Source organism: Schistocerca cancellata, chromosome 1 (genome assembly GCF_023864275.1).
Source record: "Schistocerca cancellata isolate TAMUIC-IGC-003103 chromosome 1, iqSchCanc2.1, whole genome shotgun sequence".
NCBI lineage: Eukaryota > Metazoa > Arthropoda > Insecta > Orthoptera > Acrididae > Schistocerca > Schistocerca cancellata.
The window spans coordinates 1109631061-1109648122 of record NC_064626.1 but is presented as its reverse complement, the minus strand read 5'-3'; the positions used below and the strand labels follow the sequence as shown (position 1 = coordinate 1109648122).

At 45.6% G+C, this 17062-nt stretch overlaps 1 protein-coding gene and 1 non-coding gene across 2 annotated transcripts in view; one reads left to right on the top strand and one right to left on the bottom strand.

Annotated features, from left to right (window-relative positions):
- Positions 1 to 17062, top strand: part of LOC126092074 (protein neuralized) — an 897276-nt gene that overhangs the window by 317440 nt on the left and 562774 nt on the right. The window lies entirely within an intron of this gene.
- Trnay-gua (transfer RNA tyrosine (anticodon GUA)) lies at positions 5872 to 5961 on the bottom strand. The gene is given in 2 exon segments: positions 5872 to 5907; positions 5925 to 5961. It is a non-coding gene; the product is annotated as a tRNA-Tyr (tRNA).

Below are 17062 nucleotides of genomic sequence, written 5' to 3'. Positions count from 1 at the left end.
ATACTATTTATCGTCCATGTTTCACTTCCGGATACACTCCATACAAATACTTTCAGAAACGACTTCCTGACATTTAAATCTATACTCGATGTTAACAAATTTCTCTTCTCCAGAAACGCATTCCTCGCCATTGCCAGTCTACATTTTATATCCTCTCTACTTCGACCATCATCAGATATTTTGCTCCCCAAATAGCAAAACTCATTTACTACTTTAAGCGTCTCATTTCGTAATCTAATTCCCGCAGCATCACCGTATTTAATTTGACTACATTCCATTAGCCTCGTTTTGCTTTTGTCGATGTTCATCTTATATCCTCCTTTCAAGACACTGTCCATTCCGTTCAGCTGCTCTTCCAGGTCCTTTGCTGTCTCTGACAGAATTACAATGTCATCGGCGAACCTCAAAGTTTTTATTTCTTCTCCATGGATTTTAATACCTACTCCGAATTTTTCTTTTGTTTCCTTCATTGCTTGCTCAATATACAGATTGAATAACATCGGGGAGAGGCTACAGCCCTGTCCCACTCCCTTCCCAACCACTGCTTCCCTTTCATTCCCCTCGACTCTTATAACTGCCATCTGGTTTCTGTACAAATTGTAAATAGCCTTTCGTTTACCCCTGCTACCTTCAGAATTTGAAAGAGAGTATTCCAGTCAACATTGTCAAAAGCTTTCTCAAAGTCTACGCCAGAAACGTAGGTCTGCCTTTCCTTAATCTATTTTCTAAGATAAGTCTTAGGGTCAGGTTTGCCTCACATGTTCCAACAATTCTACGGAATCCAAACTGATCTTCCGCGAGGTCGGCTTCTACCAGTTTTTCCATTCGTCTGTAAAGAATTCGTGTTAGTATTTTGCAGCCGTGACTTATTAAACTGATTGTTCGGTAATTTTCACATCTGTCAACACCTGCATTCTTATTACCAACTGCATTTCTATTTTGTCCTAGATTTCTTCGTCTTAACGTGTAAAGTGGAATATTGAACTGTTTTGCTGCTGCTGAAAAACGCATGTTATATTATTCTTTACTGCCTCAGCCGCCTTTTGCATCGCAACAGGGTCCCTTGTTTGTTGCTCTTTTTCCGGTTGTTTCTTATTGGCATCTTGAAGTCCTTGCAAACCGTTGCAAAAGAGCAGGATAATGGATATTAGTTTTGTGTATAAAATGATTTGTAATGTTTTAATTTCAGTTGTTATAGTGTGCATAAAATATCGAATTAGCTAATTCTCATTGGGATAAGCAGACTGAAAATGAACTGTCGGGAATAGTGATCACTATGGCTACTTTTCCAGAATGTAGCGTGGACAATTTTCCCCGATCGGATGCCATGTCTATATCAACGGTTCGCACACGAAGCAGTACAACCGAAGGAAACGACAGTGAACCAAAGGGAATTGTGTGAACCGTGATATCGCAAAAATCTTTTGCTCTACATGAAAGTGAAGCACCTAAAGTAATATGAGTGACTTACTATACATTCGACGATCGAAAAACCTTTGCAGAAAGATGTCGGAGCGAGCATCCTTTGTCAACATCACTGAAAACACTAATGGTATCGATTACACCTAGTTTGGCCACTTCTCGGTAGGAGGCAGCACTGTGGAAGACATCAAATAACCAGTGGCCACGTTTCCCAACCTGGCCACTTGACGCTTCTTTCCTCTGATCTACATCTACATCTACATCCATACTCCACAAGCCACCTGACGGTGTGTGGTGGAGGGTACCCTGAGTACCTCTATCGGTTCTCCCTTCTACTCCAGTCTCGTATTGTTCGTGGAAAGAAAGATTGTCGGTATGCCTCGGTGTGGGCTCTAATTTGTCTGATTTTATCCTCATGGTCCCCTCGCGAGATATACTTCGGTGGGAGCAATATACTGCTTGACTCCTCGGTGAAGGTATGTTCTCGAAACTTTAACAAAAGCCCGTACCGAGCTACTGAGCGTGTCTCTTGCAGAGTCTTCCACTGGTTTATCTATCATCTCCGTAACGCTTTCACGGTTACTAAATGATCCTGTAACGAAGCGCGTTGCTCTCCGTTGGATCTTCTCTATCTCTTCTATCAACCCTATCTGGTACGGATCCCACAGCGGTGAGCAGTATTCAAGCAGTGGGCGAACAAGTGTACTGTAACCTACTTCCTTTGTTTTCGGATTGCATTTCCTTAGGATTCTTCCAATGAATCTCAGTCTGGCAACTGCTTTACCGACGATCAACTTTATACGATCATTCCATTTCAAATCAGTCCTAATGTGTACTCCCAGATAATTTATGGAATTAACTGCTTCCAGTTGCTGATCTGGTATATTGTAGCTAAATGATAAGGGATCTATCTTTCTATGTATTCGCAGCACATTACACTCGTCTACATTGAGATTCAATTGCCATTCCCTGCACCATACGTCAATTCGCTGCAGATCCTTCTGCATTTCGGTACAATTTTCCATTGTTACAATCTCTCGATATACCACAGCATCATCCTCTAAAAGCCTCAGTGAACTTCCGATGTTATCCACATGGTCTTTATGTATATTGTGAATAGCAACGGTCCTACGACACTCCCCTGCGGCACACCTGAAATCACTCTTACTTCGGAAGACTTCTCTCCATTGAGAATGACATGCTGCGTTCTGTTATCTGGGAACTCTTCAATCAAATCACACAATTGGTCTGTTAGTCCATATGCTCTTACTTTGTTCATTACTGTAAGGCTTGGAGTGTGATTTGTGAGGGAAACGTGCTCGGATGGCCGAGGCTGTTATGGCGGGAAATCTGGGTCTGAGTCTCGACCCAACACATGTGTCGGAAAGACACGTCCAAAAGAACAGACACCACATGTGTACATATCAATATTGACCATACAGGTTATCTGAGAAGATAGTCGGATAAGAGACAAACCTACGATTACAGCATTTGTAGATTGAGAGAGATCTTTTGAAAACGGTGGCTGGGATATTCTCTTTGAAATTCCGAAGGGGTAAAGTACAGGGAGCGAAAGGCAACGTGCAACGTGTACAAAAAAGAGAGTCGAAGGACATGAAAGGGATGCAGTAGTTGAGAGGGCCACTAGCATCGTTCTGTCAGCGATAACTTCTCCGGTAAAAAATGGTGGTTCATCCTCCTATACTTGTATTTGGCACCCCACTAATAACGGAAAACGGTCGACTTAATGTTTTAATTTTCAGTAGTTGATTCAGTGGGTAACGAACGCCATGTGCTCAGATCATCCTACAGGATGAAATGCACTATTTCAAGCCTGTTTCCAGGTCATCGCTTTCACTTAACGAAAAAGAAGAATAGACGACATCATTTTCGGCTGAACATCATTTGAGTGGCCACACACATTTCATACTTACACTGCCTGTGTCGAGCCCCTCGTTGTGTGTCACGTCCAATTAACTTTTCGTCGACGTTAATTTCAAGTGTTCGCTTCTCTCGTTAACTGCGTATTTTGAACCCATTTAAAGTGCAAAAAAGCACTAAAATGATGCCGAAATTAATTATTTCGCATCACATTTCGATGTGTCCATATGGTGATGGAAAATCGCTTCTGTCTCTCGTGTAAAAGGCAGATGCTCAAGTTCGAAACTGGTCGTTGGATTTTAACAAAACAATAAGTGTCAGTTATTGTACTAGTGATATCGTTTTTCACTATAGAACCGCGAGGATTTTTTTTCCGTTCAGTTTTCTATTACATGTATCAATATATTACTTGTAAACTTCAAACTGAAAACGTGCATTCTATTTCTCTGATATGTCAAAGTAAACCTAGATTTTTATTTTTTTGATCTTTATTTTTATTTTCTAAATTTTTAGTTTGAATTTTTTATGTATTTGTTGACTTTATTTATTGAATTTATTTCTTTTAATGCTATTTAAACTTTTGTTGTCATTATTTTATTTTTTATTCTTTTTTACTCTTGCAAGAAATCCTGTGGTAGAACGTCATCAATGAAGATTTCACAGATTCCTCTTCATAGGTGAAATCGTATCTTACATGTAATCATCGACGTTAGTAAATTAAAGCTACCGATTTTCGGACGTTTGAAAATGTAATTTGTTCACAATATGACCAATCCAGTAATACTAAACAGAAGACTGGCAAGAAGTAATCGGCAAGCGCCATCCTGTTGCAATCAACGTTTATAAGTTGCTTTGCATTGACTCAAATATTAAGCAACATACGTGCAGTTTAACATGAACGGCAGAAAACTGTACAGCTGATATTTTTCGGAGAGATAAACGTGCCACAAGATGAGTAAAACCTGTAATTTTTTTTAAATTTCAGCCTTTTAACTGATGGATCTCTTCCTGATTATTTCATCTCGACATACGTCCCACCCATTTCGTAGTCAGTAATGTCTGTATAGACACATAAAATAATTCTTCTGTATTCTTCCTTCAGGTGGAAAGTTAAATATTTCAGAATAATTTCTCAGTGTTTATCACATTTTCTGGCTTACCATAAATTTCTCTCCTCGCGTTTACGTTTTATCATCTTTCCGCAGCTTCGTATTTCAGATGGTTCTAGATTCTTGTTTCCAATTTTACCCAAGGTCAACGCTTCAATTTCATACAATGTTTTAGTACAAACGTTGATTTAGAAACAACTTTCTCAGATGTATTTCGATACTTGCTGTCTTTTAAGCAATCTTTCTTTTCCCCTTATACTTCCAGTGTATCCCAAATGTCAGCTGTCGGAACCCTTGTCCTACATACAAGAGGATTTTGAGCAGTGGCGACAAGCTGAAAGAGACGGTCCCCGAAAGGATAAGGAACAAGTGTGATCATACGAACATCAGTCTCTAAATGTGTGGTTTCCGTGGTAAAAGCCATTTTATTCGTATTACTGGAAATGAGAGGTGAAATATAAAATGAGCCTCAGCAAAAACTTAAAGCGACAGTGGTTTCGACAGTGAGGTACCCAGTTTCGCAGCTGCAGAAGTGGAAAATGCAAGATAAATCCATTTAATGTGGGTTTACACGAAGTATCGCCCTTGGTGAATATACCGCTCACGTCGATTAAACGCTGCAATGGAACCCACACGCATATGGCAGTGAATTTCTGTGTTGCTGTGCGGAGATATGAATCGTGAACGTTATAGTAACACATATTTAAATAAGTTTGTTTATAAATAACTCATCTTCTACCAGTCCCGATTTTCTTTATTTTACTTTTCGCACGACGCGTTTCGGGAAATGATTGCCATTTTCAAGTGTGTTTTTTGTGTTTGTTATGTCATTCCTATGTGATTTGTCGATGTGTGAGATTCTGCTTCATTTCGTTGACTTTAAGTTTCCTTATGGTCCATTTGTGCAGAATCTCACACACACTAAATATCGCACACAACTTGTTGTACACTTTTATGCAAAATGGTTTCGATGTTTAAAAGTCTACAAGAACTTGTGTGTGATGTTTAGTGTGTGAGAGACTCTGCATATATGGACCATAAGGAAACCTAAAGCCAACGAAATGAAGCAGAATCTCACATATCGACAACATCGCATAGGGATGACATAAGAAACATGCACTTGAAAACGGGAATCATTTCCCGAAACGCGTCGTGCGAAAAATAAAATAAACAAATTCATGACTGGTAGCAGATGAGTTATTTATAAACAAACCTATAGTTTTCACAGTCGCAGGCTTTCAGAACCATTTATAATGGATCAAATCACACATTTAAATAACTTGCCCGAGGCATCAAGTTTGAACAGAAAATTGCTAAAATAAGATGACATCAGTCACATAAATTTCAAGGATTACTTAACAGACTATGATTCTCAAATATGTTTTGAATTTAATGTAAATTTGCCTTGCTTCCCACGAAAGGCATACATTAAGTCGCCATTCAAGTAAATTAAAATAATTCCTTCGGGCCGGATTTGAACCAGCGACCTATGGATATCTGCTCTGTCAACCACTACAGTCCACCGCTCTACCAACTGAGCTACCGAAGGGATAGAAGATGTGGGCGGATGCTCAGATAGAGACCGCTGCGCTTTCTTCTGTCCTTGTTGAAGGTCGTTTTCCCGGGTTGCAAACAGTGGGAAAGCAAATCGCAGAAGTCAGTTTGTATTAACACGCGAGTACAGTTCATTCATAATTCATACAGACGGTCCACGTAATAAAGACGTCCATCAGACAGTACAACTTTATACTGCATCCTACGTGCAAGCAATGTATTATCTGTATCATGCATGATTCACTGGGCTAACAATAACACCGTTTACAGCACGTTTCATTGGTTAACACCATGTGGTTTCATGCCAGAGGGTTGCTCTGTTCCCCAGGACGGAAACGGTATTGTGCATTACACATCATATGTTCGTTATCCCAGCTCTAGTATCTGAGTACTTTCGGTGGAATACACTGCTTGCGTTACTGAAAATTCTTCAGGCGGTAGGGTTGGGCAGGAAGTCGGTCGTGGGTCCAGCGTTCGGTTCTTGGCGGCGCGGGGTTGACAGTTTTTTAGTGATTTAGGATGAGCTTCGAAATATGTTTTATCATCGGCTTTTCAGATGGGAGGGCAGAGGGAACCGCAATGATGCCTTTCCAGACTTCTTTTATCGTTGTTCAGTGTGTAGGCCACTTTATTTGGAGATTCTCGATTCAATTAATTCCTTTTGGAGATTCTTCGTGTCCACAGTAAGTATCTCTCCACCTCAATATAACTTGCCATAAACCCCTATTTTTCATGTGCGACAGATACCAGGATTTTTAATAACAATAAATTATTTTAACACAGTATTTTGTCTACTTCGGTATTTAGTACACTGTGTTATCGAAACTTCCAAGAATTTGCAATTCAGAGGAATACATTATCTGAAAAGCACTCGTTCGAAAATGGAAGAAGCGTATGTGATGTCCAATACAAACTCTCAGAATTCAGACAACTGCAATTTTGCATTCAGTGCTAGACGCTGATTCTTTCGGTCGTCATAGTTGTCGTTCTGCTTAGTGGGGGATCATTCCCTGTTTGCCTTGCCTCATTCAACGTTCTGTTTTCCGGTTCTATTTGTGGACTCACAGACTGTCTTTGGTATGTTACTGGTAGCATGTGAAGAGTCGCCTATACCTGCACTGAATGGCAAACCGTGGACTTCCGGCGAGCAACTAAAAACTGTGCAGTGTTAAATATAGCTTGTAATTTTTCAGAATTCCTTGCCGTTTTCGAGACCCTTAGTTCCCATGCCACTTTATTTTTCCAAAAGTTGGAAGCTTATTTGTGTAAAAATATAAAAAGTCAACTGTTCTTTGGATGGAAGGGAAGAGCAGGGGGACGGGTAGTGGTGCCCTGAAAGATGGGCGAAACTATTAATTACGAGCGAAGAGTTTTGAAGTTCCAATACCAACAACGTAACACTTACCCAATAACCCCTGTTTCACATGATTAATAAACTTGCTGAATATGTGCTACGTGAGACTTAGAGTGTTAAATTAAGATTCGAAACTCTCTAAAAAAGTGTATTCACAATTCCTTTTGCAAATAAGAGGACATATTAAATTTTTTTCTTGCCACATGCTTTACTATTCTTATCTGTGATGTAGTACGACAAGATTGGATAATAAGCGAGAACAGGACTAACGGCAAGAGTTCACAACGCAGAGGACTTTCCTTAAAGATAACACTATGGGCGAGCTGGAATGTCTGTGCGTGATAAGTGCCGAGGTTAAGCTCTCTTGCTGGCTGTTATTACAATGACAATGGAAATGATACGATTTGGATTAAATTGCTGAAATTAAAACATGAGAAGAAAAACATTGAAATAAAAACTGGGCTGTTTTCTCTTAACTGCTTAAAAATGATACGAGTGTTGGCAACTCGCTACTTCGTTTACGTACCATTGCTTATTAAAATGGCGTTCGATCCAACGTATACAGTAGTATCTGGGTAATACACACGGCTCAGTAAGAATATTGTTTGTATAGTTTTGTTAAATATCATCGTCCCTGTCATACAGCTGTTAAAAGGAAGGGAACGACATCGTCTAGTAACCATGAATTTACTGAACTATGTGCTGAATGGTATTAATAAAGCGACCTCCGATCAGATGTTCGCCCGGATGACGGTATACCAAGACACGACCTCCTATTTGGTGTAGAAGGAATGTGATTCATCCTGCCAGATGACACATTTCTGTTAATCAACGCTCAATACCGATGATCCCATGCACATTGCAAACGCCATTCACGACTTCTTTGGGGTCAAAATTGGAACACGTAGGGCTCCTCTGCTGCTGAGTCCCATTTTCGACGATGTACGCCAAACAGTGAACACCACTACCCTTGTGCCTGTACTCAGTCATCAGAATTGCCTGTCCTCATTCACTGAGCAGCCAAGCTTCCAACTTGCACGTTCTGTGATGAGACAGTCAATTAAGTTAAATTTAATAGCTTGTTTATAGGCGTTTATTACGAGGGCGAGCCAAATGAAAACCTTAAATATTTTTTAAAATATTATTTGTTGGGCAGAAGTGGTACAAAGCTGTATCACATTTCAACGTAATCTCCCGCACGCTCAATGCAAGTCCTCCAGCGCTTACAAAGTGCATAAATTCCTTTAGAAAAACATTCTTTTGGTAGTCCGCGCAACCACTCATGCACCGCGTGGCGTACCTCTTCATCAGAACGGAACTTCTTTCCTCCCATTGCGTCTTTGAGTGTTCCAAACATATAGAAATCACTTGGGGGCAAGGTATGGTGAGTATGGTGGATGAGGAAGACACTCAAAATGCAGGTCTGTGATTGTTGCAACTGTTGTACGGGCAGTGTGGGGCCTTGCATTGTCATGTTGCAGAAGGACACATGCTGACAGCGATCTACGCACGCCGCTTTGATTTGATTTCAGGCCGCAGCTGATTTTTTAGGAGACCTGTGTATGATGCGCTGGTGACAGTGCCCCCTCTAGGCATGTAATGCTCCGAAATGACGCCTTTTTCGTCCCAAAAGAGAGTCAGCATAACCTTCCCTGCTGATGGTTCTGTTCGAAACTTCTTTGGTTTTTGTGATAAGGAATGGCGTCATTCCTTGCCCACTCTCTTCGTTTCCGGTTGGTGGAAGTGAGCCCAGGTTTCGTCCCCAGTAACGATTCTTGCAAGGAAGCCATCACCTTCTCGTTCAAAGCGCCGAAGAAGTTCTTCACCGTACTGAACCTTCATTCGTCGATGAATTTCAGTAGGTTACACACTTTCACTACGCAAAAACCGAATAACAGAACGCTGTTCTTCCCTGGTGCAAGTCGCAAGTGGGGAGGCCATCTTTATACTGATACTGCTACGGTGTGTGTGCATATGCACTATGCTGCCACATACAGGCCATTCTGCACGCTGTTTGTAGCGCGCTTACCAACTTACAGGATAACGGCGCGAAATTTCGATTTGTTATTGCAAATTTAAGGTTTTCATTTGACTCACCCTCGTAGTACAACACGAACCGCAACACTACGACCACCTCCTTAATCATGGTCCACATTTGGAACACTCTGCAGCAGCGATTCTGCGTGGCAACAGCTCGACAAACCCTTAGTACATTTCCGGAGGTACGTCGCAACGTACGCTAACCGGCAGCCGGTGGTTTGTGGATGTGAAGCTCGCGATCTGCAGCGTCCCAGATGCGTTCCGTCGGCTTCAGATCAGGCGAGTTTAGTGTCCAAGACATCAACGTGAATTAACTGTCATGCCCCTCAAACGACTGGAGAACGATCCTGACTTTGTGATACAGACAGTTACCCACAATAAAGTTGACGGAGTATACAGGTGCCGTAGTGCCTTCGATTACTACCACAGGTCTCTCTCCCTTTTAGCACGATACAAACAGCTCACAAAACTCATGGGATAGGTCCTAATATCGTGTCGGACTTCCTTTTTGTCCGGCATGCTTCAGCAACTCGATGTGACATGTACTCAAGTCGTTTGAAGTCCCTTGCAGAAATATTGAGCCTTGCTGTCTCTATAGCCGCCCATTATTGCGGAAGTGTTGCTGGTGCAGGATTTTGTGCACGAACTGACCTTTCGATTATGTACCATAAATGTTCGATGGGATTCATATCGGGCGATCTGGGTGACTAAACCATTGGCTCGAATTGTCCAGAATGTTCTTCAAACCGATCGCGAACAACTCTGGCCCCGTGACATGGCGCCTTGTCATCAGTAAAAATTCCATTATTGTTTCGGAACATGAAGTCCATGAATGGCTCCAAATGGTGTCCAAGTAGCCGAACATAACCTTTGCCAGTCAATGATGGGATCGGTTGGACCAGAGCACAGTCCATACCATGTAAACACAACCCACACCATAATGGAGCCACCACCAGGTTGTACAGAGCCTTGATGCCAACTTCGTCCATGGCCTTGTGGGGTGTGCAGCACACTCGAACCCTACCGTCAGTTATTACCAACTGTAATCGGGACTCATCTGACCACGCCACGGTTCTCCAGTAGTCTAAGGTCCAACCGATGTCACGAGCCCAGGAAAGGCGCTGCAGACGACGTCGTGCTGTTAGCAAAGGCACTCGCGTCGGGTGATCTGCTGCCATAGCCAATTAACGCCAAATTTCGCCGCACTGTCCTAACGGATATGTTCATCGTTCGTCCCACATTGATTTCTACGGGTTTTTTTCGCAGTATTGCTTATCTTTTAGCAATGACAACTCTATGCGATTCCTGGTCACGTGGGAATCGCAGGAAATGAACTTGCTGACAGGCTGGCCAAACAGACTACACGGAAACCACTTCTGGAGACCAGCATCCCTGCAACTGACCTGCGTTCGTTATTACGCCGCAAGGTATGTCAGCGGGAGACGGAATGGCAAAATCTCAGTACGCACAACAAACTGCGAGACATTAAGGGGACCACGAATGTGTGGAAGTCATCGGTGAGGGCGTCTCGCAGGGACTCGGTGGTTCTCTGCCGGCCCCGCATTGGTCATGCCTGGGCGACCCGCGGCTGCCTCCTGCGCCGTGAAGACCCACCTCACTGTCGGTGCGGCGCCGGGTGGACAGTGGCCCGTATTCTTCTGCTCTGTCCTTCTTTGGCTGCCCTGCAACTTCATCTTCGGTTGCCGGATTCGTTATCTTTGATTTTAGGAGACAACACCTCATCGACTGATTTGGTTTTACGTTTCATCCGTGAGGGTGGATTTTACCATTCGATCTGCCTGTCCGGTTGGCCGTGCGGTCTAACGCACGGCTTTTCGGGCGGGAAGGAGCGCCTGGTTCAAAAATGGCTCTGAGCACTAAGGGACTTAACTTCTGAGGTCATCAGTCCCCTAGAACTTAGAACTACTTAAACCTAACCAACCTAAGGACATCACACACATCCATGCCCAAGGCAGGATTCGAACCTGCGACCATAGCGGTCGTGCGGTTCCAGACTGTAGCGCCTAGAACCCCTCGGCCACTCCGGCCGGCGAAGCGCCTGGTCCCCGGCACGAAACCGCCCGGCGGATTTGGACGAGGTCCGGTGAAACGGGCAGTCTGTGGATGGTTTTTAGGCAGTTTTCCATCTGCTTCGGCGAATGCGTGCTGGTTCCCCTTATTTCACCTCAGTTACACGATGTCGGCGGTTGCTGCGCAAACAAGTTCTCCACGTACGCGTACACCACCATTACTCTACCACGCAAACATAGGAGTTACACTCGTCTGGTGTGAGACGTTCCATGGAGGGTCCACCGGGGGCCGAACCGCACAATAACCCTGGGTTGGGAGTGGGGCGGCGGAGGGGTGAAGTGGACTGCGGTAGTCGTCGTGGGGTTGTGGACACTGCGGCTGCGACGGGGACGGAGCCTCTCCGTCGTTTCTAGGTCCCCGGTTAACATATAATGCAACACAATAGCATTCGATCTGAGTTTTAGCGCATGTCCTTTGTCCCCCTGTGCCCTCCACCCTAGTGCTTTTAGGATGAAAGTTTTAATGTGTTCCAGGGTGGCTGGCTTTTCCTTTTTATTTTCGTGGTTGGCCAGCCACTGTAATCTGCTTCCTTGTTTTACTCTCCTCTAACTGTTTCTTGCATCTCTCTGTAGTTTTCTTATCCTCTTTTGTTCCTTTTAGTGTTCGTTGCCTTTCCTACCTTCTTGTGGTCTTTCCTTTCTTTCCGTTTTGTGTTATATGTCTCGTCTGATTTATTCTCACACTTGTGGCATTGTTTTATTAGGAACAACGGACCGATGACCTCGTCGTTTGGTCTCTTTCCCTCTCTTTTAAACCAGCCAACCAACCAACTCTATGCAAACACCACCGCTGTCGGTCAAGTGAAGTCCTTCGGCCACGGCTTTGTCCGTGGTGAGAGGTAAAATTGGTATTCTCGGCACACTTTTGGATCTCGGAGTATTGAATTCCCTAACGTTTTCCACAATGGAATGTCCCGTGCGTCTAGCTCCAACTACCATACCGCATTCAAAGTGTCTTAATTGCCGACGTGCGGCCATAATTACGTCGGACACCTTTGTACGTGAATCACCTGAAAACAAATGACAACTCCGCCAGTGCACTGCCCTTTATAGCTGCTGTACGCGATACTACCGCCGTCTGTGTGTGTGCATATCGATATCGCTTGACTTTGTCACCTCAGTGTGTTCCGCAAGCAAACCATATCATGCGTCTTGGAGGATATCCTATGCCACAATAAATCATTTCCTTTCCTGTCCCACCCGTAACCTCAATTCTACTTTCTGCCAGGGGGACAAGTGCCAAAACGCTGCGACCTAAACACCATTACCGAGCGAGGTGGCGCTGTGGCTAGCACACTGGACTCGCATTCGGGAGAACAATGGTTCAATCCCGCGTCCGGCCATCCTGATTTAGGTTTTCCGCGATTTCCCTAAATCGCTCCAGGCATATGCCGGGATGGTTCCTGTGAAAGGGCACGGCCGACTTCCTTCCCTGTCCTTCCTTAACCCGATGAGACCGATGACCTCGCTGTCTGGCCTCCTTCCCCAAACAACCAACCAACCAACCAACTAAACACCATTCTTAACACGAACTTGCCGGCCGGAGTGGCCGTGCGGTTCTAGGCGCTACAGTCTGAAACCGAGCGACCGCTACGGTCGCAGGTTCGAATCATGCCTCGGACAATGATGTGTGTGATGTCCTTAGGTTAGTTAGGTTCAATTAGTTCTATGTTCTAGGCGACTAATGACCTCAGAAGATAAGTCGCGTAGTGCTCAGAGCCATTTGAACCCCTTTTTTTTTTACACGAATTTCACTTTCTTGGTAAGTTAATGTGTCACGTCAGAACGAGGTAAGGGTATACTGCCTACAATAGGAGCATACCTTTTAAAGAGCGGCGGTGTTCAAAGCAATCTTCATGTTGATGGCGGCTTTAAACATCGTCTTAAGAGTTTCTGTTGGCCTATATATGGCTCTGAGCACTATGGGACTTAACTTCTGAGGTCACCAGTCCCCTAGAACTTAAGAACTACTTAAACTTAACTAACCTAAGGACATCACACACATCCACGCTAGAGGCAGGATTCGAACGCTGGACTGTAGCGGTCGCACGGTTCCAGACTGTAGCGCCTAGAACCGCTCGGTCACCGCGGCCGGCGGCCCATCTATGCCTTCTTATTTACTAGTTCAATTCGAGGCATGAGCTTACCTTAAAAAGCATGGCATTTTAATTTCTCAGTTGTTGATGCTGTTCGATGCAGGTGATACTGACTTGCCAAAATACACTTATGAGAAAAAGTATTATGGCCACCTGCTTAATAGAATGTTGATCCACCACTGGACTACAGTACTGTTATGCATGACATTGTACACCTGATAAAGAGAGTTGGGCTACAGACTGGGGTGGTAACAGTCATTGAAGGAAAACTGGGTAGAAGCGGAAATGATCAGCGAACAAATTAACACAACAAACAGAAGATTTCCGTTACCTATATTCCTTCAAACGTACTAAAACTCAGTATAAATGATGCAACAAGAAGTAGAATCCAGCTATCGATGTCAACGAGGATAACGCACGAACTAATGTGACGAAGCGTAGAGGCTAAACGTGCGTGTGGGCTGAGTGGCTACCGCTGGCAGTCCTATATTCCGACGGCAGATGGCGCTTGGCGTACAGAGCTGCTGGAGGTGTGGGTCAGTGGCTGTGCACCACTCGTTCCGCCATATCCCGCGTGACCGCTACTGGCGCCAGACGGAAGGTTGCCATTCCGTTAGCAACCTTGATACGTCGTAGGGCGGTATCAATACGTCATACCATAAATACAGCAGCGATTCTGCGTGGTATGGATTCGACAAGCCCTTGGTAGGTTTCCGGAAGTATGAGTCACTAGATGTCCAAGCACAGGTCACGCTCTCGCTTAAATTATGGGCCGGTCATTTATGTGCGCGGAGCTAGTGCCAGACTTGTTCTCCTGGGGTCAGATCAGGCGAATTTGGCGGACAAGGCGTCGGCGTGACTTCAGGCATGCTCTTCAAAACCCTATAGCACGATTCTGGGCTTGTGAGACGGACAGATATGTTTCTTCCAAGATGACATCGCCTCCGGAGATGACATCAAACATGAAGGGCCGCAGGTGGTCCAAAATAATGTTTACTAGTCAACATCTGTTATGGTGCCTTCAAATGGTTCAAATGGCTCTGAGCACTATGGGACTTAACTTCTAAGGTCATCAGTCCCTTAGAACTTAAGAACTACTTAAACCTAACTAACCTATGGACATCACACACATCCATGCCCTAGGCAGGATTCGAACCAGCGACCGTAGCGGTCGCGTGGTTCCAGACTAAAGCGCCAGAACCGCTCGGCCACACCGGCCGCCATGGTGCCTTCAATTACACTCCTGGAAATGGAAAAAAGAACACATTGACACCGGTGTGTCAGACCCACCATACTTGCTCCGGACACTGCGAGAGGGCTGTACAAGCAATGATCACACGCACGGCACAGCGGACACACCAGGAACCGCGGTGTTGGCCGTCGAATGGCGCTAGCTGCGCAGCATTTGTGCACCGCCGCCGTCAGTGTCAGCCAGTTTGCCGTGGCATACGGAGCTCCATCGCAGTCTTTAACACTGGTAGCATGCCGCGACAGCGTGGACGTGAACCGTATGTGCAGTTGACGGACTTTGAGCGAGGGCGTATAGTGGGCATGCGGGAGGCCGGGTGGACGTACCGCCGAATTGCTCAACATGTGGGGCGTGAGGTCTCCACAGTACATCGACGTTGTCGCCAGTGGTCGGCGGAAGGTGCACGTGCCCGTCGACCTGGGACCGGACCGCAGCGACGCACGGATGCACGCCAAGACCGTAGGATCCTGCGCAGTGCCGTAGGGGACCGCACCGCCACTTCCCAGCAAATTAGGGACACTGTTGCTCCTGGGGTATCGGCGTGGACCATTCGCAACCGTCTCCATGAAGCTGGGCTACGGTCCCGCACACCGTTAGGCCGTCTTCCGCTCACGCCCAAACATCGTGCAGCCCGCCTCCAGTGGTGTCGCGACAGGCGTGAATGGAGGGACGAATGGAGACGTGTCGTCTTCAGCGATGAGAGTCGCTTCTGCCTTGGTGCCAATGATGGTCGTATGCGTGTTTGGCGCCGTGCAGGTGAGCGCCACAATCAGGACTGCATACGACCGAGGCACACAGGGCCAACACCCGGCATCATGGTGTGGGGAGCGATCTCCTACACTGGCCGTACACCACTGGTGATCGTCGAGGGGACACTGAATAGTGCACGGTACATCCAAACCGTCATCGAACCCATCGTTCTACCATTCCTAGACCGGCAAGGGAACTTGCTGTTCCAACAGGACAATGGACGTCCGCATGTATCCCGTGCCACCCAACGTGCTCTAGAAGGTGTAAGTCAACTACCCTGGCCAGCAAGATCTCCGGATCTGTCCCCCATTGAGCACGTTTGGGACTGGATGAAGCGTCGTCTCACGCGGTCTGCACGTCCAGCACGAACGCTGGTCCAACTGAGGCGCCAGGTGGAAATGGCATGGCAAGCCGTTCCACAGGACTACATCCAGCATCTCTACGATCGTCTCCATGGGAGAATAGCAGCCTGCATTGCTGCGAAAGGTGGATATACACTGTACTAGTGCCGACATTGTGCATGCTCTGTTGCCTGTGTCTATGTGCCTGTGGTTCTGTCAGTGTGATCATGTGATGTATCTGACCCCAGGAATGTGTCAATAAAGTTTCCCCTTCCTGGGACAATGAATTCACGGTGTTCTTATTTCAATTTCCAGGAGTGTACTACCACAGGTCCTAAACAATCGCAGGTAAATGTCCCCCTTAGCTTAATATTGTCCTAACTGGACTGCGACCGAGCAAGGTGGCGCAGTGGCTAGCACACTGGACTCGCATTCGGGAGGACGACGGTTCAATACCGCATCCGGCCATCCTGATTTAGGTTTTCCGTGATTTCCCTAAATCGCTCCAGGCAAATGCTGGGATGGTTCCTTTGAAAGGGCATGGCCGACTTCCTTCCCCGTCCTTCCCAAATCCGATGAGACCGATGACCTCGATATCTAGTCTCCTTCCCCAAACAACCCAACCCCCAACTGGACTGCGTCCATTGCGTGGTGCATGCTTTGAGCAGCTGTTCATCTGAATGAACTCGTATCAAGACACTACTGGCGACATGATGTATCAAGGAACACGATTCACCCGACCAGGCATCTGGTTTCTGCTCAACCATCGTCCAGTCTCGATGATATCGTGCCCAACCCAGTCGTAACGGACGATGTCGCTGGCTCGACATTGGAACACGTAGCTGCGGAGCAACAATGGGCGCTGAACAGTGAGCGTCGAAACACTTATTTATGCCTGCACCACCATTGCACGCAGTCGTGAGAAATGCCACAGATTGCGGCCTATCTTGATTTACAAACCGGGGAAGATTTCGTCGTCCTCGTTGCGTGATGAGGCGTGGGCGTCCAGTTCCTTATCATCTGTTCGTGGCTTCAATGTCCTTCAACCATTTTGCGTAGATGTTCACTATAGTAGCATTCACACAGCTGACCAGTTGCGCAGTTCCAAGATGCTCGTTCCAAGGCGCTGGGCATAACAATCACCCTTTGTTAAAATCGCTTATGTCAGTGTATTCC